At 41.8% G+C, this 25,576-nt stretch overlaps 1 protein-coding gene across 3 annotated transcripts in view; it reads left to right on the top strand.

The window, feature by feature from the left end:
• The first annotated feature begins 4,538 nt into the window (after nucleotides 1-4,538).
• The window catches only part of cnsta (consortin, connexin sorting protein a), a 62,151-nt gene continuing 41,113 nt past the window's right edge, over nucleotides 4,539-25,576 (top strand). For 2 of the 3 annotated variants that reach the window (XM_041175673.1, XM_041175658.1), the window contains exon 1: nucleotides 4,684-4,813. The gene's annotated coding sequence lies outside the window, so the exon portion shown is untranslated. Of the gene's footprint in view, nucleotides 4,616-4,683; nucleotides 4,814-25,576 lie in introns of those variants that run through there. The other variant, XM_041175663.1, reaches the window with a different exon arrangement.

Raw genomic sequence — 25,576 nt, 5'->3', positions numbered from 1 at the left:
AAAGAGTTGACGTTTGGAGTCCTCGTGACCCTTCAACAGAACTGAGTTCTGTTGAAGGGTCATGAGGACTCGAAATGTCAACTCTTCTCCGCCGATGCTGCCAGACCTGTTGAGTTTTTCCAGGTAATTCTGTTTTTGTTTTGGATTTCCAGCATCCGCAGTTTTTTGTTTTTAACCCAATCAACAGTTCACCTTAGCCGCAGTGAGTGGTGTACCACTTGTATTTATTTCTCCTCTGAGAAAAGGTAAGGTTCCATCTTGTGATGTGCAGCGCAAACCAGCTTCCCAAACATCCTGTGCCAGCTGGATGGCAGGTCACATCCCTATCTAAGCTATAGTATGTGAGGCCTGAGCTTTCTATCTGCTTATCCTTGAGCGTTCATACTTGGTGTGACAAGCTGCCCCTCCTGTAACTTGCTTCACATTCTGTCCAGGCCTCTCTGCATTGTGGAGCCTTGAGAATCATGTGATGGTGTCCTTGCTTCTGCAGTGCTCAAAGCTAAACCAGCAAGTCCTGATCTCTTCATTCCCAAACTGTCCATCGATGATGCCTTTCATTTCAGTGTCGTTTCATTATAAAAGCTCAAGTGGTAAGGATGAATAAGCTCCCACCTCCCTGAATTCTATTTAACTAAAATATTCCAGCTAAACTCTGGTCACGAATACCTTTTGTGGTCATTTACATTCGCCAAATGTGGGTAACATTGCTGTTCACAATGGTAATTCTTCAACAGGATGCCATGTGCTGTTGTGAATGAGCAGCCTTCATCACATAAGCCCATCATATGTGTAATATTCAAACTGTGAAGGCAAGGGGCAATTTACCTACATTACTAGTTACTGCACAACTTGCCTTATCGTACCTTGGAGGCTTACAAGGATTCCTAGGTTACTTTGCAGGATTTCTGAGACAGTCAGTGGTTTACCCTGTGGTCTGCCTTGCTACATTTCTCTCCAGCTTCTGGCTCTTTAACCAGGGCAGTGAGAGTAACTGGCTTGCTGAGTGACTCAACTGTGAACAATGTGATCAAACTCATCCCACCTGTGTGACTGCTGTTCTGTGCTCACGTTCTATGAACGTGTGTGGAGCTGCTAGAGTTTTACACACCAGATCATATAACCAGATTTTAAAAATTGTTTGGAAATATTTCCAGTAATTTGTCTGCTAGCATTAGAAATGGCAAAGACCTTCATAATTTTCCAGCTAAATCTGCCTCCTCTTTGAGCTGAATAATCATTCATCTGCAAGAATTTCCTGAGTTTCTTAAATTTCTGCCTGTGCATTTGAGGAATTAAATCAAAATCTGAGAATAATGCACTACAGGATCATAATCCAACCTGACATGGTTGCATTCAACTGTATTCAACAATAAGGGGCTAGCCATTTAGACCTGAGATGAGAAATTTCTTCACTCAGAAGGCTGTGAATCTTTGAAATTCTATGGATGTTCAGCTGTTGAGTATATTCAAAACTGTGGTTGAGAGATTTTTAGAAAACATGGAAGGGAGTTGAGGCAGGTCATCGACCATGATCTTATTGAATGGAGGAGTAGGCTTGAGGGGCCATATAACCCACTTGTGCTCCCATCACTTCGGAATTTCTATTGTTTGTACAGCTGCTTTTAGTTATGTGAATGACTCTATTTGTTATCACTGATTAATAATGTCAAGAAACACTGTCTCACTTCAGTGTGTTTATGTCATCCAGCTATGCTTTCAAAACTCCAATTTGTTCTGGTTTCCAAAACTGAAACTAAATTGCATTCATAATTAATAGCAATGGTAGGGGTGGAGTGAAAGAGACAAAACACAGCTGTGAAAATTGTGTATTTTATTATGAACACTTTACAATTGGCAATAATCATTGAGAGATAGCAGGGTGCTATGTCCAATAAAGTAAAGAATCAGCATTACTACATAGTTTAAAAACCACATTAGTCCTATTACCATATACAGACATTATCAAGAGCTTATTCCATTTAGGCCCAAGCAGAGACATATGCAGTTGCGATGTACCCCTTATTCAGAGTTGGAGTAGGGCAGGGGCACTAAGGTTAAGGAAAGGATGCATTCCTACTTGCAGATAGTGAAAAGTGAGATCAATGATGAACCTCTATTTATTTCCCTCTTAGCAACAGGAAAAGTCAGCGTAAGAAATATAACTCCTGTTGTGGTCACTTTGACAAACAGACCACAGAGTCTCAGGTACAAGTCACGATCATTTTATTTGAGCATTGCAAGGAGAGAACCATCTCAATGCAGCTTGAGACAGTACTCTGCTAAATTACAAGTATTCAGTATATTTATACATTATTGATCATGTACAAGAACAGTTTCCAGATTCCGATCTCGTCAACATATAGGTTTACATTAAACAGACATCTCTGGTAACAAGTACATGCGCCTTATTTCCCTATTTGTTTTCACCCAAGCAGAGACCTTCCCTCCTACCTAAACTAGGACCATCTGTTCTTCCCTTAGCTGTTGAAGAGCACACTTAATCTTAGTTGTTATTGCCAATGCTCTGACTCCAGTCCGGCTCCCAAGGCCTTTCTGTTGTTTGCAGGCCCTAAGGCTGTGGAAGGTTCACCTGGTAACCTTTTAACTGCCAATATGCTTGGTAGCACTGGCTGCCTGGAGATTTTAAGTAATTAATTCCCTTTCAATAAGTTTTTATTGTACCCCTATATTCCCCCCCAGCACACCTCATGCACTCTGAGGCATGAGGCGGAAGCAAAAGAGCATATGCTCCCATTGGAGGTTAATGTACCCCAGAGAAACAAAGGAGTACTTGCAAATTAAACTGGGCAAGTTGCATGGTATCATTAAGTTTTAGGGCATAGGATTGTGGCAATCTGCCTAGCCTCAAGCAGAATCTGAATGAAGGCCTAGCACTTCCCTACAAGGAGAATGAGCAGAATTGCTGGGCATGTCAATCCAAGACCTGGTAATGCCATGAATTTACTTTTGAGCATACCAACATTTTTGTAGGTGGGTTCTGGGATGGTGCATGTTTCTACCAGATTTCTCTTTGTTGATAACATCACTGGTTTCCATTATAATCAAGGGTCTTTTATGTCTGCTGCTGTGACATATAGCAGATTGAAGAGGAATGGCAATGTAATTGACACATACTGTGACTGGGTCACCCATTGCAGAAGGGTAATTAATAATGGTTTAATTACTGTCCAAGTCCCACAACATTCTTACTTGGACATACATCCATCATTCCTTCTTCACTGTTGGTCAAAATACTAGAAATCTCTTTCACTATGAAAGTGTCATCACCAGAAGTTCAAGAAGGCCCAGCACCTAGAGAACGGGGGATGGTACTGTCCCATGATCAAATAAAACATTGTTTTTTTTCCCTGGGTTTCCTTGATTTACCTTCAGGAGAACAGCAATGAAGTTTTTTTTTAAAGGTACAGTCTTAATATGACTCTTAGAATCTTCTCCAATTGTTGCATAATATTTGAAGCAAGATCTAATAAATAGCACCTAGTGTTTCCTCCTTGATAGTATCATGCGCTCTTTAATATTTACCATCTGAACAGAAACTCAGTTTAATGTTGAATTTGAAGGATATTTTCCCACAGTGTCACCCTCACCAAGTAAGTGCTGAAGTTTTTGGGAGTGAAATTAAACTACCTGTTGCATTGTTATGGTATTCGTAAAGTGCTAGGAACTGATTATAAATCGCAAGGTGCCATTTTCATTGTTGCATTTCAGTTATTTGCTCGAATAGCAATGTCTACCAGCCACATGGGGAGCAGAAGGAAATATATTTGATGAAGCTCCAGCATTGTTAGGTCTAAAAGTCTAATTATTTCATACTCTGGGAACCAAAAGATGTCACACTCAATTTTCTGGCTCAAATGGTAATGCCCCCAGCTGGGCTGAAAAGATTAAATAAACTGGATAAAACTATGGGAAAAAAATGGTTAGCTTGTTCCCCTTTCATGCTTCCTTAGAGTTTATTCCAGACTGATACCTAAGTGTGCCCAATTTTCTCTGGGCTGATAGTCATACTGGGCATAATCCCAATGTCACAAGCCCAATAATGGGCAAGTGCCACCTGTACTATAACTGGCCTGGCCTAGCCAAGCTACAAAATACCCCTGCTGAAATAGAGGGAAAAGAAGAATTTCATACAACTATCCCAAGATTTGGGGGTACTAAGTGAATTAAAGAATTGGGGAAGATGAAGTTGAGGTAGAAGACTAGCTTTAATGATATTGAAAGGCGGAGCTGGACCTAATCCAGCTGTTATTTCTAATGTTCGTTCTTATCCAGCTTATTAATAGCACCGAGTACAATTTTGGCACCTGAATGTCGAAATGAGATGAAGTGCGGGTGATGTGCTGTTTCCGCCCCCCGTTGAGGGTAGCAGCGGGGGAGACTGTAGAAGCGCCGCGCAGGTAAGAGACCCTCTCTTTGGTCGTTACCTGGCTCTGTCTCGGGCGCGCGTGATTGCGCGCTGCGTTTTTTTTTTGTTGGGGGTGGGGGCGGGCGCCAGGCGCTGAGATACCCGGATGTTCGAGCGAGCGAGGAGAATCGACAGCGCGAGCCTGGAGCCCGCCTGGTCGTTGGCGCGCGCGAGCTGAGGAACGAGCAGGTGAGAGGAGAGAGAGAGAGAGCGCGCGCGCTCCCCTTACTCTATCCATTCACCACTGCACCGCGTCCCCCCCCCCCCCAAAAAAAAAGCAATTGTTCAGAAGCGGCTCGCGCGGGGACCGTTGTCCCGGAGGGTGAAGGCCTGAGCCCAAAGGGCGGCTGGGCGGGCGATGGATGCCGACTGCCGCTTTCACTGCGGGTGAGTCCCGTCTCTCCGTGACTGGCAGCGCTCTTGTTTCCGGACTGTTCATTAAACACGACATATTTTGTTGTTTTTCTATATTCCTCCCCCATCCCGGGCCGGTCAGTGCGCTGGGAGCTCAGTCAGATGGCGGTGCCGGAGGCCGATCTTCACCCAAACCCGCGGTTTGTGTGTTGTGAATGTTGACTGCAGGGCAGCTGCCCTCTGATGTGGTTCTTAGAGCAACATCGTCCACCTCATCCCCAACTGCTCGGTGCCATTCCTCAATGTAGTTTTTATTGGGCAGGAATGGTTTAATTTAGCCTGTTCCCTGTGTGTGTGCACCCTTCTCGCTCTCTCTGCCTTCTGTATCTCTGTCCTTCGACTCCTCATCCAGTTCGACTAGGGTCTGGCTTTAAATCCCAGGATTTAACAGCTGTTCAACGTCGTCATTCATGGACGTGAACCAAACAAATGTCCAGGCTGACGCTCCAGTGGTGGGACCGAGGGCGCGCTGCATTGTCGGAGGTGCTGTCTTTCGGATGAGACTTACAACCGAAGCCCCAGAACGTTAAAAGATCCCGTGGCACTCTTCCAAGAAAGAGCACGGGGGGTGGGGGTGGGGGGTGGGGTGGGGGTAGTTATCCCCAGTGATAACAACAGAAAACACTGGGAAAACTCAGGTTTGGCAGCATCTGTGGAGCGAGAAACAGAGTTGACGTTTTGAGTTCCTCTGAGTCTTCTCCAGCTCTGAAGAAGAGTCATACGGACTCAAAACGTTAACTCTGTTTCTCTCTCCACAGATGCTGCCAGACCGGCTGAGTCTTTCCAGCATTTTCTGTTCTTATTTCAGATTTCCAGCATCCGCAGTATTTTGTTTTTATCTTAGTTATCCCCAGTGCCATGACAAACCTGACCAATATTACTAATCTATCAATCAACATCACAAAAAAGATCATTTGGTCATTATCATATTGTTGTTTGCGGGAGCTTGCTGTGTTCACATTGGCTGCCATATTTCTTACAACAGGGACTACACTTCAAAATTGGCTGTAAAATCACTTTGAGATGTTTGGTCATGAAAAGCACTATATAACTGCAAATCTCTTTTTAAAATTTCTCCATGCAGTATCACTCACATATGCTGCAGTAGCCAGGCTGAATTCTATCCCTAGGCTAAATCATTTTAATGTAGCTGCCTACCCTCACTCTTTCCCCCTCCCCCCCACCTCCCCCATCTGATTTTGTGGGTTTTTTTAATTTTGTGAGAATTTTCCATTTCAATATCATATTCTGCCTGAGTTTTTGCAATTTTACCTTCTCACTTTCACTAATGTGTCAGGGTATTAGCCAGGTCTCAAAATAATATCTTTATGATAAATAAAATCTAGCTCTATATGTTATTGTGAGATCCCACATGTATGCTGATGACATCAAGCTCCACCCCACTGCCCACTCTCCCAAACCGTCAGCTGTCTATGATTTGTCACGCTGCTTGACTGACATCCAGTATTGAATGAGCAGAATTTCCCCCAATCATATATTGGGAAGACTAATGCTATTGGCTTCAGCCCCTGCTTTAACTTTATTGCTAGCTACCTCATTCCCCATCCCCATCCCACTCAGGCCATTATCTAAGGCTGAACTGAACTGTTGGCAACCCCTGTCTTATTTGACCCTGAGCTCAGCTTTCAACCCCATGTTCTTTCCATTACTAAGCGCACCCACTTTCACCTCAGTAATATTGTCCATATTTGCCCCTTGCCTGTACTCAGCTGCTGCTCAAATCTTTATCCATGCCTTTGTAATCTCCAGACTCGAATTTGACTGCAAAGCTAAGTCACCTGAGAATATTCCTTTGAGGTGATCTTATACCTTCTGTTGGAGTTCTTGTTCTTTTTGGCTTGTATTGCACAATTTGAATTGATGCAAAGCTAAGACTAATTGCATCACCAACAGCATAGCATTACTGGGAAACCATTTGCATTAGTAGGTCATTGTTTTGGTTGGGTAGATCCAATTTTATCACAAGTTTGTGATTGTGGTTTATTTGTAAACAAGAATGCCTTGAATTTGTGCCATGTGCTGTGTTTATAATTGTTACAAATAATGCATAGTATCAGTTCGGTGAATTCTTACAAAACTAATCACTGGTGCTCTGCTGAATCTGCTTTGGGGCCAATAAGTGACACAACCACCAGTATCTATCAAACATTATAAATAAGGAATTAAAAGTTGTCAGGTCACTTCTGAGTTATGTTTCTAAATTGGAGTGGATTGACATATTGTAATTATACTGTTTTAAATGTAATTCAGGCTCTCAGTCTGAAATTTTTGACAATAGGACTTATTCAATGTATATTGGAAGAGGAATTGGTGAAATAATTGACCTAGTTTTACCTTTAAATCTGGCAATCATGTATGCTGAGATCGTTATCATTTTACCTCTAATTTATACAGGCTGGTCCCTTCACAATATAATTGATCCAGTAAATTTGTGGTTTTTAATTATATGTTTTATGATTTTATACTGCCTGGGAAAATTATTCTAATATTGTGGTAGTGGTCTATCATTTGATATCATTACTCTGGGCAACAAAAAGTGCCTATTTTATTTCTCTGAATACTGGCTATTGTCTAAGCTAAACTGTTGGCTTCTCCCAAGCATACACTCATTCATTCTAATATTGTAAATCCTACCACTGTACTTAGTTGTGAATGATCACTGGACCACTGTCTATCCAACATATTCCCAGCTCAAGTGGTCTTACAGTACAGACACGCAATAATAAGAATTATGTTTATTAATACCGTGCAATCCATTTTGTGTAAGCAGCATTGGAACATTAATGTTCAAGGAACAGTGGCTCATATGGATGTTGGTAATCTGAAATGAAAACAAAAAGTGCTGAAAGCATTTAGCAGGTTAGGCAGCATCTGTGTAGAGAGAGAAACCGTTTACGTTTCAAGTCAATGACCTTTCAGAACTGATCTGATACAGGTCTTTAAGGTTATGAAAGGGTTTGATAGGGTAGAGGTAGCAAAGATGTTTCCACTTGTGAAGACCAGAACTAGGGACCATTAATATAAGATAGTCACTAACCCAACAAGAATTCAGGAGAAGCTTCTTTACCAGAGTGTTTTTAATGTGGAACTCTCAACTACAAGGTCTAGTTAAGGCGAATAGCTCCGATACATTTTAGGGGAAGCTTGATAATCACATGAGGGAGTAAGGAATAGAAGAATATGTTAGTGGGATTAGATGAAGAAGAGAGGCAGCATAAGTGGAGCATGAGCACTGATATGAATCTGTTGGACTGAATGGCCTGTTTCTGTGCTACAAGAGTTTTGTAATTAAATTTTTGTGAATGACCAAATCACAATGCATGGGCCAACTAAGGAACTTACAAAACCTTCAGAACAGTCCATGATTTTGTGACATTCCACCCAATTCCCCTCCTGCCCGCAACCACCCTCAATACCAAGGAAGTATCACTCCCCACAACAGCCTACAAATTAATGATCAGTGTGAGAAGGCTTGTATGGCGCATAGACCAGTTGGTCTGTTTCAATGCTGTAATTTCTATATAATTATATGTAAGCTGTTTAGACCATAAGACGTAAGAGTGGAAGTAAGCCATTCGACCCATCAAGTCTTCTCCGCCATTCAATGAGATCATGGCTGATCTGATAATCCTCAACTCCACTTTCTTGCCTTTTCCCCATAACCCTTGATTCCCTTGCTGATTACACACCTGTCTATCTCGGCCTTGAATATACTTAATGACCCAACCTTCACAGCCCCCTGTGGTAAAGAATTCCGCAGATTCACTACCATGTTGAGAAGAAATTCTTCCTCATCTCTGTCTTAAGTAGGTGACCACTGAATTCTGAAATTATGCCCTCTGGTCCTAGACTCTCCCACAAGGGGAAATAACCTATCAGCATCTACCCTGTCAAGCCCCTTAAGAATCTGTGGTTGAAGGGAATGTTGACTGGAATACTTTGCTTGTTTGTTTTTGAGATTCAAACGTATGTAGTTTCTCTAAAGTCTCAAACATGTCATTAACATTACTAAATGTGTAGATAGTGCAAAATGACATTTGGTGATTTTCTCGTCTGGCTCTGTGTCTTGCCTGAGGTTGGGGAGTGCCATCACAGATCAGTAATGTAGCATTGACATCATTGTCTTGTGTGTCAGCCTATAGTCAGACCATTGTGTAGTGGTGGTGTCGTTGGACTAGTATTCCAGAAACAATCCGGGGTAATGCTCTGTCGCGGAAATCGGAGTGAACACTCAGACCCAGGAGGTTTGTCTCGGAAGCCTTTTATTAAAATCGTGATATCACGGAGAGCCCAGCAGCTTACAGTGGAGCTAGCTGACACTGACTAACACTTTACACACATAGATATAGCAAAAGTTTTGTGACAGAAACTTGGGCAATTACAATAGTTTCAAATGGCTTCAAAGGATAGTGACCAGTGTTAATGATTTAACAATTAGACAGGACAATGTCAATAGTTTAGCAAAAACAGAATTACCTGGAAAAACTCAGCAGGTCTGGCAGCATCGGCGGAGAAGAAAAGAGTTGACGTTTCGAGTCCTCATGACCCTTCGACAGAACTTGAGTATTCTGTCGAAGGGTCATGAGGACTCGAAACGTCAACTCTTTTCTTCTCCGCCGATGCTGCCAGACCTGCTGAGTTTTTCCAGGTAATTCTGTTTTTGTTTTGGATTTCCAGCATCCGCAGTTTTTTTGTTTTTATCAATAGTTTAGCAGGTAGACAAGACAATGTCAATGGTTTAGCAAATACGTAGTGTTAATGGTTACATATCCTGGGCAATGCACACACAATAGTTTTTTCTCTTAGATTTTGCCACTGTATCTGACATCCGGAGCCCCTTAGTCTGGGAAGGTAACACTGGCCCTTTGATTTGCTAATTTATGTGCTGGCTGCGTGACTGTTTGGGGACTTTCTACAGTAACTTCATTATACATGGATTTGAAGTTTATAAGTATAATGTATTTTATTCTTCCACATGCTTTGAGGACCCGGGTTCGAATCCCGCCACGGCAGATGAATTCGATTAAAATCTAGAATTAAAAGTCTGACGATGACCCATCTGGTTCACTAATCTGTCATCCTTACCTGATCTGGCCTACATGCGACTCCATACCCACACAATGTGGTTGACTCTTAAAAGCAACTCAGTTGTAACAAACAAAGTCACAAAAAATGAAACAATTCTGCTGCTGCTAATGGCCCACAGTGGATGGACCACTCGGCAACAACCTAGGCACCAGAAATGACAATGGCAGTATCAGCCCTGTTGACCCTGCAAAGTCCTCCTTACTAACAACTGGGGGCGAGGGCCGAAATCGGGAGAGCTGCTTCACAGACTAGTCAAGCAACAGCTTGACATGGTCACGGAATCATACCTTACAGATAATGTCCCAGACACCACCATCAACATCCCTGGGTATGTCTTGTCCCGTCGGCAGGACAGGCCTAGCAGAGGTGGTGACACAGTGGTATACAGGTGGGAGGGAGTTGCCCTGGGAGTCCTCAACATCAACTCCGGACCCTATGAAGTCTTGTGGCATGTCAAACATGGGCTCGAAACGTCAACTCTTTTCTTCTCCGCCGATGCTGCCAGACCTGCTGAGTTTTTCCAGGTAATTCTGTTTTTGTTAAGGGCAAGGAAACCGCCTGCTGATTACCACGAGGTGATATGGAACCACAATAAGAAATTAGATAATGGAGAACTGGGTTTGTTGGATTAGTTACCCTAATGGGATGGCCTATCAACCTGGACAGACCTGTGAAATCACACAAATATTGAAAATATGAAGAAAGCTGACACCTCTGGCTTAAATTTTGTTTTGAAGTCTGGATAAATAAGTACAGAAAATTACATCCAAGTACAGGATAAGCTGCATTAGGTGATGGCAATTAGGTTAAACATCACTTGGAGGAAGCACTGAGGATGGCAAGGGAGAAGAATGTACTCTAGATGGGGGACTTCAATGTTCATCACCAAGAGCAGTTCAGTAGCACCACGACTGACCGAGCTGGCCAAGTTGCTGGAGCTGCTAGACTGGGTCTGTGGCAGGTGGTGAGGGAACAAGAAGGAAAAACGTACTTGACCTCATCCTCACCAACCTCCCTGCCGCAGGTGCATCTGTCCATGACGGTATCGGCAGGAGTGACCACCGCACAATCATTGTGGTGATGAAGTCCCGCCTTCACATTGAGGATACTCTCCATCATGTTGTGCGGCACTATCACCAATGCTAAATAGGATAGATTTCGAACAGATCTAGCAACTCAAGACCGGGCATCCGTGAGGTGCTGTGGGCCATCAGCAGCAGCAGAATTGGACTCAAACACAATCTGTAACCTCATGGCCCAGCACATCCCCTACTCTACCATTACCATCAAGCCAGGGGATCAACCCTGGTTCAAAGAAGAGTGCAGGAGGGCATGCCAGGATCAGTACCAGGTACACCTAAAAATGCCAAGCAGCAAACATAGACAGGGCTAAGCGATCCCACAACCAACAGATCAGATCTAAGCTCTGCAGTCCTACCACATCCAATTGAGAATTGTGGTGGACAATTAAATAACTCACTGCAGGAGGAGGCTGCACAAATATCCCCATCCTCAATGATGGAGGAGCCCAACACCTCACTGCAAAACATAAAACTGAAGCATTTGCAACAATCTTCAGCTAGAAGTGCTGAGTGAATGATCCATCTCGGCCTCCTCCGGAGGTCCTGTCCCCAGCATCACGGGCCAGTCTTCAGCCTTTTTGATTTACTCCACGTGATACCAAGAAATGGCTGAAGGCACTCGATAGTGCATAATCTATGGGCCTGGACAATATTCTGGCAACAGTACTGAATACTTGTGCTCCTGAGCTTGCTGTGCCAGCCAAGCTGTTCCAGTGCAGCTACAAACCTGGCATCTACCTGGCTCTGTGGAAAACTGCCCAGGTATGTCCTGGATACAAAAAGCAGGACAAATCCAACCCAACCAATTACCTTCCCATCAGTCTATTCTCAATCATCAGTAAAATAATGGAAGGGGTCATCAACAGTGCTATCAAGTAGCACTTGCTTAGCAATAACCTGCTTACTGACACCCAGTTTGAGTTCTGTCAGGGCCACTCAGCTCCTAACATCATTACAGCCTTCGTTCAAACATGGACAAAAGAGTTGAACTCCTGAGGTGAGGTTAGAGTGACTGCCCTTGACACCAAGGCTGCCCTAGCAAAACCGGAGTCAATGGGAATTGGGGGGAGAAAATTCTGCTGGTTAGAGTCATAACTAGCACAAAGGAAGATGGTTGTGGTTGTTGGAAGTCAGTTATCTTAGCTCCAGGGCATCACTGCAGGAGTTCCTCAGGGTAGTGTCCTCAGCCCAACCATCTTCAGCTGCTTCATCAATGACCTTCCTTCCATCATAAGGTCAGAAGTGGGGATGTTCGCTGATGATTGCACAATGTTCGCCATTTGCGACTCCTCAGATATGGAAGCAGTCCATGTTCAAATGCAGCAAGACCTGCGCAATATCAAGGCTTGGGCTGACAATTGGCAAGTAACATTTGCGCCACACAAGTGCCAGGCAATGACCATTTCCAACAACAGAGAATCCAACCATCACCCATTGATGTTCAATGGCATCATTGAATCCCCCACTATCAACATCCTGGGGGTTACCATTAACCAGGAGCTGAACTGGACTAGCCATGTAAGTACTCTGGCTGCAAGAGCAGGTCAGAGGCTAGGAATCGTGCAACAAGTGACTTACTTCCTGACTCCCCAAAGGTGCAAATCAGGAGTGTGATGGAATACTCCTCACTTGCCTGGATGAGTGTAGCTCCCACAACACTCAAGAAGCTTGACATCTTCCAGGACAAAGCAGCCCACTTGATTGGCACCACATCTGGAAACATTTGCTCCCTCCACCACCGACGCATAGTACCACAGTGTGTACCATCTACAAGATGCACTGCAGGGATTCACCAAGACTCCTTCGACAGCACCTTTCAAACCCCCGATCATTACCATCTAGAAGGACAAGGGCAGCCGATAGGATGGGAACGCCACCACCTGGAAGTTTCCCTCCAAGTCACTCACCATCCTGATTTGGAAATATATCACCGTTCCTTCACTGTCGCTGGGTCAAAATCCTGGAATTCCTTTCCTAACAGCACTGTGGGTGTACCTACACCACATGGACTGTAGCGGTTCAAGAAGGCAGCTCACCACCACCTTCTCAAGGGCAGTTAGGGATGAGTAATAAATCCTGACCAGTCAGCGAAGCCCACACCCCATAAATGAATTTTTAAAAATAAAATGGAGACTTAATCTAGGTGTTCGTGCTGCAAGCTGTTTAGGCTAATGCCAACAGCACTCTTGCGATTAGAAGCTAGCATTGATAACTAGCTTCAGAGTGGAATTCGTGAGGTCCGTAGACCAGATGATCTACCTGTCTTCCAGGTTAAGGGTGGCATAAAGCAAAGGAGTGACCCAAGAAAGGGCAAAGAAAATACGACTTCAGTTTTCTGGTGAGACAGACACAAATCACACTGCTACATAAAATTCGGTGCATTTTTGAAATAAAAAGTGTGTTAGGGGATTAAGACAATTTGTTTGGCTCCTAATTATTGTGTTTGTGTCACGGGTGGCAGGACAAGGTCATTGATCATTTTGACTAACAAGTGGGATATTATGCTAAAGAGATACTTTGTGTTGAGTGGGTCTCTAGAAACAACCCCAGGTACAGATACAGAATATTGAAATATAGTAACAAGTTAAAACAAATACATAACACAAATAAAATGAGATTTTACATCCACTTGAACAGGCAGACTGGGTTTAAATTAACAATTCATCTAAAAGATAATACCTCTTACAATCTTCCTTTCATTGTTTAAATCAATCGTGAGGTTTGGCACTACAGCCTTCTGATGTAAAAGCAGGAGTATTACTGATTGAGGCAATCAATGAAGGTTGTAGTTATTGGAATTATCCTGGTTAACACATTTTTATTTTACACATTTTGGGATAAAGCTACAGTAGAGCTTTAACCTGCAGCATGCCGTTCATTGCAACTTAATCTAATACTGCTGTTTAACCAGAATATTGGGCTGTGAAAATGGAATTAATGTGTCCATTTAACTGTTAAGCAGTTACAGTTTGCATAGCAATTGTAGTTTTTAAAGTTTTTGTACCAGTTCCTTTATGCACTGCAAACTGCTCACAGGGTACCTTTTATGTTTTTATTTTCCCTTTCCTCTTGTGGTAATCTCCCTTGCCCTTCATCTCTTTAGGGGATTTATTTACTGGGAGGAGACACATTGTGTTCTTTGTCCTGCAGCTGCAGTAGATTAATGTGGTGTTTTGGTACTTGACCAGAATGCAAGTAATAGTCTCTGCCAGACCGGCAGGAAGGGATGTGTCTGTTTATTGACTGCAGAAATATCCAAATTTAACTCTTGCTTCAGCCTTGCTGACTTAGAATTCTCTTTTTAAAACAGAATTACATGCTGTGGTTCTAGTGTGTTGCAGGTTGGTTTTAACAATTTAGGTTTATGTTCTTGATCTCCATATGATCTCAGCCGTGCGATTGTAAGAAGTTGCTGAATAAAAGTCAGCATTGAAATCATAGCAAGCGTTATATTTGCAGACCTGTTACACTAATTATACCAACACTTTTGAATTCTTAACCAGGGAAACTGGTTTTGAGATTCAAACATATGTAGTTTCTCTAAAGTCTCAAACATGTCATTAGCATTATGAAATGTGTAGATAGTGCGAAATGACATTGGGTGATTTTCTTGTCTGGCTCTATATCTTGCCTGAGGTTGGGGAGTGCCATTACAGATCAGTAATGTAGCACTGACATCATTGTCTTGTGGGTCAGCTTATATATAGTCAGGCCATAAAATGGAGACTTAATCTAGGCATTTGTGCTGCAAGCTGTTTAGGCTAATGCCAATAGCACTGTTGTGATTAGAGGCTAGCATTGATAACTAGTTTCGGAGTTGGCTTTCGTGAGGTCCATAGATCAGATGATCTACATGTCTTCCAAGTTAAAGGTGGTGTGGAGCAATAGGGTGACCCAAGGAAGGCCAAAGAAAATAATATGACTTCAGTTGTCTGATGGGTTAGACATTCTACACTGAAAACACACTGCTACGTAAAATTTGATGCATTTTTAAAATAAAAAAGTTGTGCTAGGGGATTAAGACAATTTGTTTGGCTCCTAGTTATTGTGTGTGTTTGTGTTATGGGTGGCAGGACCTTTGGCAGGACAAGGTCCTGCCGACTGTTGATCATTTTGACTAATGAGTGGGATATTATGCTAAAGAGGTACTTTGTGTTGAGTGGGCCTCTAGAAACAGCCCCAGGAACAGTACAGAATATTGGAATATAGTAACAGGTTAAAACAAATGCATAACACAGAAATAAAGAGTATTTGGATGAATACATGGATTGACAGAGGAATTTGTGTCTCCCAGACACTGACTAATGGTCGTATCGCACTTCGTGTATCCCCAGAAATTCACCATCCACAACAACACAATGTGTAGTGGATTCTTGAAGCCAGGAGACATCTTTATTAAAAGCAAAAAACTGCGGATGCTGGAAATCCAAAACAAAAATACCTGGAAAAACTCAGCAGGTCTGGCAGCATCCGTGGAGAGGAACACAGTTAACGTTTCAAGTCCGCATGACTCTTCAACAGAACTAAGGAAAACTAGAAAAGAGGTGAAATATAAGCTGGTTGGGGGGGGGGGGAGACAAGAAGAGCTGGATAGAGGGCCAGTGATAGGTGGACATAACCAAAAGATATCACAGACAAAAGGACAAAGAGGTGTTGAAGGTGGTGATATTATCTAAAGGAATGTGCTGATTAAGGGTAGAAAGCAGGACAAGCAAGGTACAGATAGCCCTAGTGGGGGTGGGGTGGGGTGAAGGAATCAAAAAAGGCTAAAAGGTAGAGATAAAACAATGGATGGAAATACATTTAAAAATAATGGAAATAGGTGGGAAAAGAGAAGTCTATATAAATTATTGGAAAAAACAAAAAGGAGGGGGAAAATTGGAAAGGGGTGGGGATGGAGGAGAGAGTTCATGATCTAAAATTGGTGAACTCAATATTCAGTCCGGAAGGCTGGAAAGTGCCTAATCGGAAGATGAGGTGCTGTTCCTCCAGTTTGCGTTGAGCTTCACTGGAACAATGCAGCAAGCCAAGGACGGACATGTGGGCATGAGAGCAGGGTGGAGTGTTGAAATGGCAAGCGACAGGGAGGTCTGGGTCATGCTTGCAGACAGACTGAAGGTGTTCTGCAAAGCAGTCACCCAGTCTGCAGATCTTTATTTCTGTTTTGGTATGTTAGCAGATTGCGGTCACTGATGGGTATTGGAGCATATGATTGAAATTCACCTTTTATACTTCATTGAAAGCTGTCTGTAATTTTTACTGTGGATAGAAGTCGTTGATAACAATAGAATTACTTGGCTACCCTATTGCTTTTACCTAAGTTACGTGAATGTGATGGTGGCAGAATACAGATTCTTACTATCACATAGACTAAACAAAATCAGCCCGTTTTGACCAATGGATGGGATACAATGCTAAGGCAGTACTTTGTATTGTGTGGGTCTCCAGAAACAGCCCCAGACAATCTGGTGTTGTAATACAGTTGCAACAACACTCGAGAAGCTTGACACCTTCCAGGACAAAGCAGCCCGCTTGATTGGCACTCCATCCACAAATATTCACTCTTTCCGCCACCAATGCACAGTGACAGCAGTGTGCACATCAACAAAATATACAGCAGAAACTCACCAAGCCTCCTTCGACAGCACCTTCCAAACCCAGGACCACTACCATCTAGTAAGACGAGGGCAACCAATACCTGCAAGTTCCCCTCCGAGCCACTCGCCATCTTGACTTGGAAATATATCGCCATTCCTTCACTGTCACTGGGTCAGAATCCTGGAACTCATTCCTAAACAGCATTTTGGGGGTACGTATACCACATGGACTGCAGCAGTTCAAGAAGGCAGCTCACCACCACCTTCTCAAGGGCACTTGGGGATGGACAATAAATGCCATCCCATGAACAAATAAAAAAAAAAATTCCATGACACCACTAGAAGGGCAACATGTCATGTGATCCAGTCTTATTTTCACTTTTGCTTTGAGCAGAGCACAGGTGCACATAGATCTGATGACTTTAGCTTTTTACCTGTGTATAACTGTTCTCATGTGCCCAGTCTAAATAAATTAACCCACAACAAGTTTACCAAATCCCTTATGAGTGATTGGTGTCCTGTACAGTAAAGAAGCCCAAGATATATCATTATAATAGCTGGCTAATGAGTTGTGGTGAAGACAGTTGGCAGCAAGTTTAAGTACAGCTACAACATGGTGATAAGCCTTAGATTGCGCCACATGGCATGAGACGACCCTTAATGCTTTGGTCAAACCGCAACAAAGTCGCAGGTTGGAGTGTATTGGAAACAGTGTGCTGACTGCAAAGAAAAGTTTTGGAGACACAGCGCTGAGCTAGTGCTCAAATACAGAGCTGGTAAGCGGACATATCCCTGTGGTGAGATTGCAGCACATAGCCTGTCAGTTCCATGAGTGGGAATTGAGAGGACCAGCACCAAGTTAGCTCATTTGGGAAAGGTGAGTGACCAAGGTGTGGACCAGATCCATAATGAGCAAGGGAGAGTCAAACAAAAAAACTGTCTTGAAAATTGTGCCAGAGAAGGTTGTGATTGTAGCGGATGCCTTTGGGAGTTGCTGAACAATATATTAAGAAAGCAAAGACGCCGTTATTTTATAGTGTGTTCCTGCCACAACTTGTCTTCGTGGATGGAGCTTCAGAAAAGTGTACAAAAGCAGCTGCAGTGACTCATTCTGCGCTTAGTTGTGTCAGAGTGTCAGAAGTTGCCATCAGTTTCACAGAGTGATGACAATGCAAACTGGCAGTTTCACCTTCACTGCAACCACAAAATCTGGACCATTTGTTTTGCACAATATCAGACTTGCTTGTTCATTGCATTTGAACAGATCCATGAAGGTTGCTAAGGTGTTGTAACTCCTTTTGAAATTATTTTGACTGTTGAAGCTCTACTGTAATAAACCAAAATACCCTTTGAAGTCTAATAATAGGTTTTCATATGAAACTAAATTTCTGTTCAGCCAAATTTGCTGAATCTCAATTCGATAGCTAAGATAAAAAAAAGTTATTCTTGTTAATTACAAGCAAGCGGTTTTGTGTGGTAAAGGTGTATTGTGCACAAATGATAAAGTGAAATTACTGATGATAGTAACTGCAACTGCTTGTGTTCCTGTCACTTCCCTCTCCACTATTTTAATGATGGCATCATGTCATGTTAAATAAACATGATCAGGTTAATACTATTATTAAAATAATGGACTAAGGAATGTCTTAATGAAGTGACATCAATCGTAGTTTCTGCCTGAGTTTTAGTGAATTTTATTCTTTGTTTGAAAATTGCATTTTGTATCAATTGCACTCAAAAATAACTGAATTTGATCTTATATTACAGGTATTAGTGTGTGCTATTTTTGCACTTTTTTTCCCCCAGGTGTACGTTTATGAAGTACTTTGGATGCAGCTACATAACTTAATATGTATATAATTGAAAATCTCATTTAAATACTTTGTTGCAAGTTGGAAGCTGTTGTATGCTCTACATATTTTGTAGTTTCAGCTGCAAGTGAAGTTTGCCAGTTCTCTTTGTAATCTTTCTAAAGCAATAATTTTTAAACAGTAACAATTTGAGCTTGCTTCAGGGGAATTAGAGAGGTTTATTTTGTTCTGTACAAATTCTTCTAAGGCTTTAAAGGAGTAGTAGCTTTATTTAAAGTATTAAAGATTCGATCACTACAAAAGTCTGGAATGACAAGAGGTCTTCTGCCCATCAAATTCTCTCCATCCAGAGTCCATGTGTGATTATTCTATTAGACTATCCTCCCACTGTCAACAGTCAAAGCGTTTATATTGGTTTAGTGGGGTCAGGGTTGCTGGGGAGGTGGGAGGGTCTCGTTCAATTAGTGACAGTTCTGAATTAGGGGTCCGCTTGCTAAGGGCTGCAAAATTTGTTTTTACTGGGTCGTCTTGGTCCCTGCTTTATTGGATTTGGCAAGCTTACATCAGGGTTGATGTTGGCTGCATGAGAAAAAAACACCACGAGAAACCTAATCTTAAAAACAACTTATAAGCAATGTCATCTCTCTGGAACAAAAAACAAGCCGCACTGTTAATATCTGTATAACTCTTCAGCTGCTTAATCAACTTTGGGGGTATGATTTTGGAATTACATATCTTTGCTGTGCTTTGTAATTCCTTCCATGCCTAAAGCATACAAAGCTCTTTGGTGAGTCTGCTGGTTTTGTAAAACAATTGATTGCAAAAAGAATACATGTACTAATGACGATGCCTAAATGAGAGAAAAGACAAGGTACAAATTTTTGGTGGAGAAATGGAAAATACAATACCAGAACAGATGGAATAAAATTTGCCTTATTTTCCCCACCCTATACTCTCAGCTGATTCCTTTGAGTGTGGTGGTACAAGTTCAACAACTGGAACATTGCTAACTTGTTGGGTGTAACATTTTCCATAAGCCATCAGCTGTATTTTAAAATTTAATTATAACCACTTTCCTTTCTTTCATAAATTTGTTATCTCCACTCTTAAATATGTTTGTTTTCTGCTCCTTGTGTTATATTTTAGCTAGTATACTGTCGAACAAAAGAGCTTGCATTTGTTTAGTACCCTTCAAGTTCTCGGTATATCCCAGGCTCTTTTCAGCCCACAAATTAATTTTAAAGTACTCGATAGAATTGGAGGCAAACATGGCAACCGATTTGGACACAGCAATGAGATGAACGTGTCAAGGGGTCCTTTATGTCCATCAAAACAGTTGGCTGGACCTTGAAAGATGGCACATCAGATAATCACACACAATCACAGTGCAGAAGAGGCCCTTCGGCCCATCGAGTCTGCACCAACATATGAGAAACACCTGACCTAACTACCTAACCCCATTTACCAGCACTTGGCCCATAGCCTTGAATGTTATGACGTGCCAAGTGCTCATCTGGGTACTTTTTAAAGGATGTGAGGCAACCATCCTCCACCACCCTCCCAGGCAATGCATTCCAGACCATCACCAACCTCTGGGTAAAAAAGTTTTTCCTCACATCCCCCTTAAACCTCCTGCCCCTCACCTTGAACTTATGTCCCCTTGTGACTGACCCTTCAACTAAGGGGAACAACTGCTCCCTATCCACCCTGTCAATGCCCCTCATAATCTTGTATGCCTCGATCAGGTCGCCCTTCAATCTTCCCTGCTCTGTCAAAAACAACCCAAGTCTATCCAACCTCTCTTCATAACTTAAATGTTTCATCCCAGGCAACATCCTGGTGATAAAAACAAAAAACTGCAGATGCTGGAAATCCAAGACAAAAACAGAAATACCTTGAAAAACTCAGCACGTCTGGCAGCATCAGTGGAGAAGAGCAAAGTTGAAGTTTCGAGTCCTCATGACCCTTCAACAGCACTGAAGGGTTATGAGGACTCGAAACGTCAACTTTGCTCTTCTCCACCATCTACAAGGCCTTGCTGCATATGAACATGGACTAGTTCAGTACCTGAGGAGTTGCAAATGGTGCTGAACATCAGTCAACATCCCCACTTCTGACCTTGTGATGGAGGAGAGGACATTACTGAAAATAGTTGGACCTAGAACATTATATTGCAGAACTCCTGCATTGATGTCCTGGAACTGAAGTAATTGACCTCCAACATCCACAATCATCTTCCTTTGTGCTAGGTATGACTTAGCTTCGAGGAAAGTGTTCCCCCTGATTCCCATTCACTCCAGTTTTGCTAGGGCCCTTTGATGCCACACTTGATCAAATGCTGCCTTGATGTCGAGGGCAGTCACACTCATCTCACCTCTTGAATTCAGCTTTTTTGTCCATGTTTGGACCAAGGCTGTAATGAGGTCAGGAGCTGAGTGACTCTGCCAGAACCAAAAACTGGGTGCCATTGAGCAGGTTATTGCTGTGTAAGTGCAGCTTAGTAGTACTATTGATGCGCTTACAATGCTTTGTTGATGATCAAAAGTAATATATGAAGGGAAGAACTTAAGTCACTGTAGGGATTGTCATCTTGCATCTGAATCATAGGGCAGATGGCAACATATTGTGTTCCTGGACCTTGCCCTGTCTCTATTGCACTGTCGACCATTGAGCTCCAGCTTCCAGTCACTTATGTTTCGTGATATTGATGTGATCAATATGCATCAAATGAGTGTACATATTTAATTAGATATGCTAATTTTTGGTGTCTTGTTGGATGATTCCTTGCAATTGTGTAAAAAAAAAACAGTGGTGAGTAGAAGATTTGGGACCAGTGCAAAATTGTAGTTGAAATTTGAATCTGTTGCACTTTGAGGTAAAACTTCTGCTTTTACTGGAGTGGCTGGCGAGGCGGCAGCATGGGTGGTGTATGGATGCAAGGAATCAATGTACTTCGATCACATAGGGAATTTGGGGTAAATCTTATTTGATATGTGTATCTTTCCATTCATGCATCACTTTTCTCATGACTTTACACACAATGGTTTGGAATATAAAGCAGTTTTCAGAAAAAATATCTTCAGTTTCATTGGTGCAAATGATCAAAAGCGCTTAACTCTGGTAGATAGAATAACCCTCAATTTCTGTGTTAAATAATTGTCAGCTCATGCCTGTTGTCAGATCTTTGCACAACGGTGCCGTTGTCATAAACCCGTAATACTTAGTTGTCTATTAATGCCTTTTCTGTAAATATTCCTGGAATTTTTCTGTTTAAAACATGTTCTGATCAGTTATTGGTTTTGTGGAATTCAGTCATAATTTATGTGAAAGTGCCTTACAGTCGCTATCTTTAATGAAGTAGTTGAGTGACAACCATTAGATATAAAAAGTCAAAACTGCAGTTCTTTGGGGCGGAAAGGAGAGGTTAAAGCCCTCCTAAATATAGCTCCTTGTCAAATACAAGCATGATTAAAAAGATCACAATGTAATAAAAAGCTAGAAATAAGATTGCGTTTGAAGACAAAAAGAGATAATTACCGAAATGTAGGTGCATGGTGCTTTTGTTAAGGCATATTTAGAGTTTAGATTTAGTAAGTTGGTCGTGCTCTTGGCTGTCTGTTTGGCCCAGTGATTCAGGAGGATTCCAAAGCTCCCACAACACTCCCTGGAGACTATTGAGTTCTCAAAGTATCTTAGCTAACATTCTGCCCTGACCAGTATCACCTTACCTAATGATTCATCTCACTTCTATTTGTTGAAATTTCTGTCAGTAAAATTATTACATTGCATAAATGAGCCATTTGCTTTTCCAATTCACTTATTTTTGGAAAAAAAAACTTTTGAGATGTTTCTGAGAGAGACACTTAAATGTGTCTTAATTAGTTTTTCTTTTCCTTTTGCTTTGTTGCATGTCTACCCCTCCAGTGATGAATGTGTTGTAGCAGGTAAACACTATCTTTTGAGAAATTCAGAGACATACATATTGGCCAAGCACTGCTTACTTAAGTTTTCAATTGCATTTTCTTCTTGTTTCCTGGCATTCCTTACAAAACCAACAAATTGAAGAAACATTTTTGTGTAGAATGCAGAGAATAAAAAACAAAGCTAATTATTGAAAGGGAGGAGATCTTGAATTATTAACTTCAGAATGATCCTGAAAAGGAATTGTGATTGCTTTTTTGGAACTAGTATACTGCTTTGAAGGACCAGTGTACAGACATGGCAGTAAAAGGCACAGGCTTATTTTTCTCCCTTTCCTTCCACCCACTTCTCGGCTGCACGTCCCACCACCCCACCCCACCCCCCAATACTGCTAACTTGAGTTGGAGAAGCCCTGTGAAAGACAGCCGCTGTTTGATAAGGCAATAGAAACCGACAATTGTTTACAGTGCTTTGTCTCCTAGGACTTTGGCAAGAATATCGTTAGAGCTACAGTTCCACAGAAGGCTATCACTCTTTCCTATTTTTCTCAGTTCATTATGTGCATATTATTGAATAATAACCTTGTGCACAATTTTTTAAATTAGATCTAATGTTTCAATCAAAGTTACCTTTGGAAATATAATTGAGAATATTTCTGATCATTTTTTTTTTCAAGCAATTGGACATTTCTAATTGTAGCAGAGATTGTGCTATATCTGTGATTATACCATTTGGTGACATAATTTAAATTAAAAATGGAACAACAACAGTCAAATTCACCTAAAGTACTTAGGTTTTCAGAACACCGTGTTGTGAGGTCAACTAAGACCATGCTGTTCCTCAAATTTTTCTTGGATTTGCTGCATAGTGAAGATTGTGTCTTTGGTGCCTCTTGATGGGCAAAAACTGCACGGCATCCCTGGAAGGAGCTCTTTGGCGACTGTGGAGAGGCAACTGAAGAGGATTCTTGCAATAGCCTTCCCTGTAGCAGACAGCAGAGACTTCTCTCCAGTTCCTGCAGTTATCTTGTCTCCCTTCTTGTAATACAATCACGATCACAGCATCACTGACATCCCCTGGCATATGCTCCCCTTCCCAGATGAGGGATATGAGGTTGTGTAGCCATATCAGGAACGTATCTCCACCATGCTTCAGAATTTTGGCAAAGATTCCATCTGCTTCAGAGGCTTTGTTGCTTTTCAGATGTCAAATGGCTTTGCTCAGGTCCAGGGTGTGCCAAGACTGAGCCTGACACAATATTGAGAAATGGAGCCTTTGACCCTGTCAGCCATGGCTTATGAGGTCGTCATCTCAAATTTGGCTGCTCCCAGAAATTTGTCGCCATCCTTCACCTACTCCACAATGAGATCCAAGCTCTTATCCTCACCAATGGAATCAGCACAGAGCCTATTTCATTGAAGACCATCAGATGTCTAAAAGTACTTTATAGCCAATGAAGTACTTTTGAAGTGCGTTCACTGTTTAACATAGGAAACATTGAGTAAACAATGTTATGAACTAATGCCCTTAACTTGGTTTACTTCCATGCTGGTTCCCTGCACTCGTCTGCAAACTTTCATGTTTATCATAATTCTGGTGACAAATTGTTCAGCATTTAAAAACCTATAGGAATGTTTTGTCATTTTGTAGTTGTAAAAGTCATAGTCATGCCATATAGGTACATAGAAATTTATATCACAGAAGAGGCCATTCAGCTCATCATGTCTGTACCAGCTATTCAGCCTAATCCCACTTTCCAGCTGTTGGTTTGTAGCCCTATAGGTCGCTTCAAGTACAGATCCAAGTGTTTCAGTGAGTTGCAATTCCCCACCACCCTGTAGGAAAATAGTTTCTCCTTTAGCTCCACTCTAATCTTTCTGTCAATTCCTTTAAATCTATTCCCCCTGATTATCCCTCTAACAAGGGAAATAGGTCCTTTCTATTCAGTCTGTCTGGGTCCCTCATAACTTTATATACCTCAACTAATTTTTCCTTAGGCTTCTTAACTTCCAAAGAAAACAACCCCAGCCTATCGAATTTGTCCTCGTAGCTAAAATTCTCCATTCCTGACCCGAAAATCGCCTCTAACCTTTTCTAGTGTGGTCACATCCTCTCTGTAACACAATGATCAGACCTGTATTCCGTGCTCTAGCTGTGGCCTTACTGATGTTTTATATAATTCCAGCATAACCGCTCTTCAACTCTGTGATTGGAAAATGCTTTGTCCTCACTTCTGTGGATTGAATTGCATATGCTGCTTTTCTGCCTACTTGACCAATCGATTGGTAGCTTCCTTCTTCCCTCTCAACCACACTGTATTCTTGTATCATCTACAAACTTCTTAATCATGTCCCCTACATTATATCTGAATAATTGAAATATGCTACAAAAAGCAAGGGACTCAGTAGTGAGCCCTGTGGAACGCCACTAGAACAACCTTCTGGCCATAAAATAGGTTTGCTTAATGCTGCTACACGTCTCTGTATGAAAGGAAAATGAATTATGTACACAATTCCTGAAGCCAGATTATCAGTCCTTGCTTCCATGTTCAAAATTGATGTTAAGTAGAGGCCATAATTCTTCCCAAAAGGTGGAGGGAAATTTGGTAGTATGACTCATTTGCTATTCCATCGTTGATGACCAAGATACAGGGTGGGAGCTGGTGATCTTAGTTGTTAAATGGTATAGTCCCAATTTTCCAGAATAGGTACTAAGTGTATATTTAACGAATTCTATCACTGGTGATTCTGGAGGAACTTAAAAGAATTGGCACTTGAGTTAAGGTTTTCAATGTTTAAAAAAATTTTCTTCTGAGATTTCTTGTATAATTCTTAAATTAATTTCTGAATTTGCAGTTCAGACAACCAAGAAAACCACTTTATTTTCATGTCACGGAAACATGCTGCTTATAGGAAATTGCATCAATCTTGGCATCTTTTACTGTGGCTACAATGTTAAATATGATTTTATGTTGCACTTAAGAAAACTAATTAAAGTTAATGGGTATCATTCCAACAAGTGAATTGTATATTGAAGCTATTGTAGAGTCATAGAGGTCTACAGGACAGAAAAAGGCCTTTCGGCGCATTGAGTCTGCGCCTGTCAAACAAGTTCCTAACTTTTCTAATCCCATTTTCCAGCACTAGGCCCATAGCCTTGTATGCCATGGCATTGCAAATGCGCATCCAAATACTTCTTAAATGTTATGAGGGTTTC

This window comes from Carcharodon carcharias, chromosome 2 (genome assembly GCF_017639515.1).
Source record: "Carcharodon carcharias isolate sCarCar2 chromosome 2, sCarCar2.pri, whole genome shotgun sequence".
NCBI lineage: Eukaryota > Metazoa > Chordata > Chondrichthyes > Lamniformes > Lamnidae > Carcharodon > Carcharodon carcharias.
Note: the sequence above shows the minus strand (reverse complement) of the source record. Positions and strands in the feature narration are given on the sequence as shown.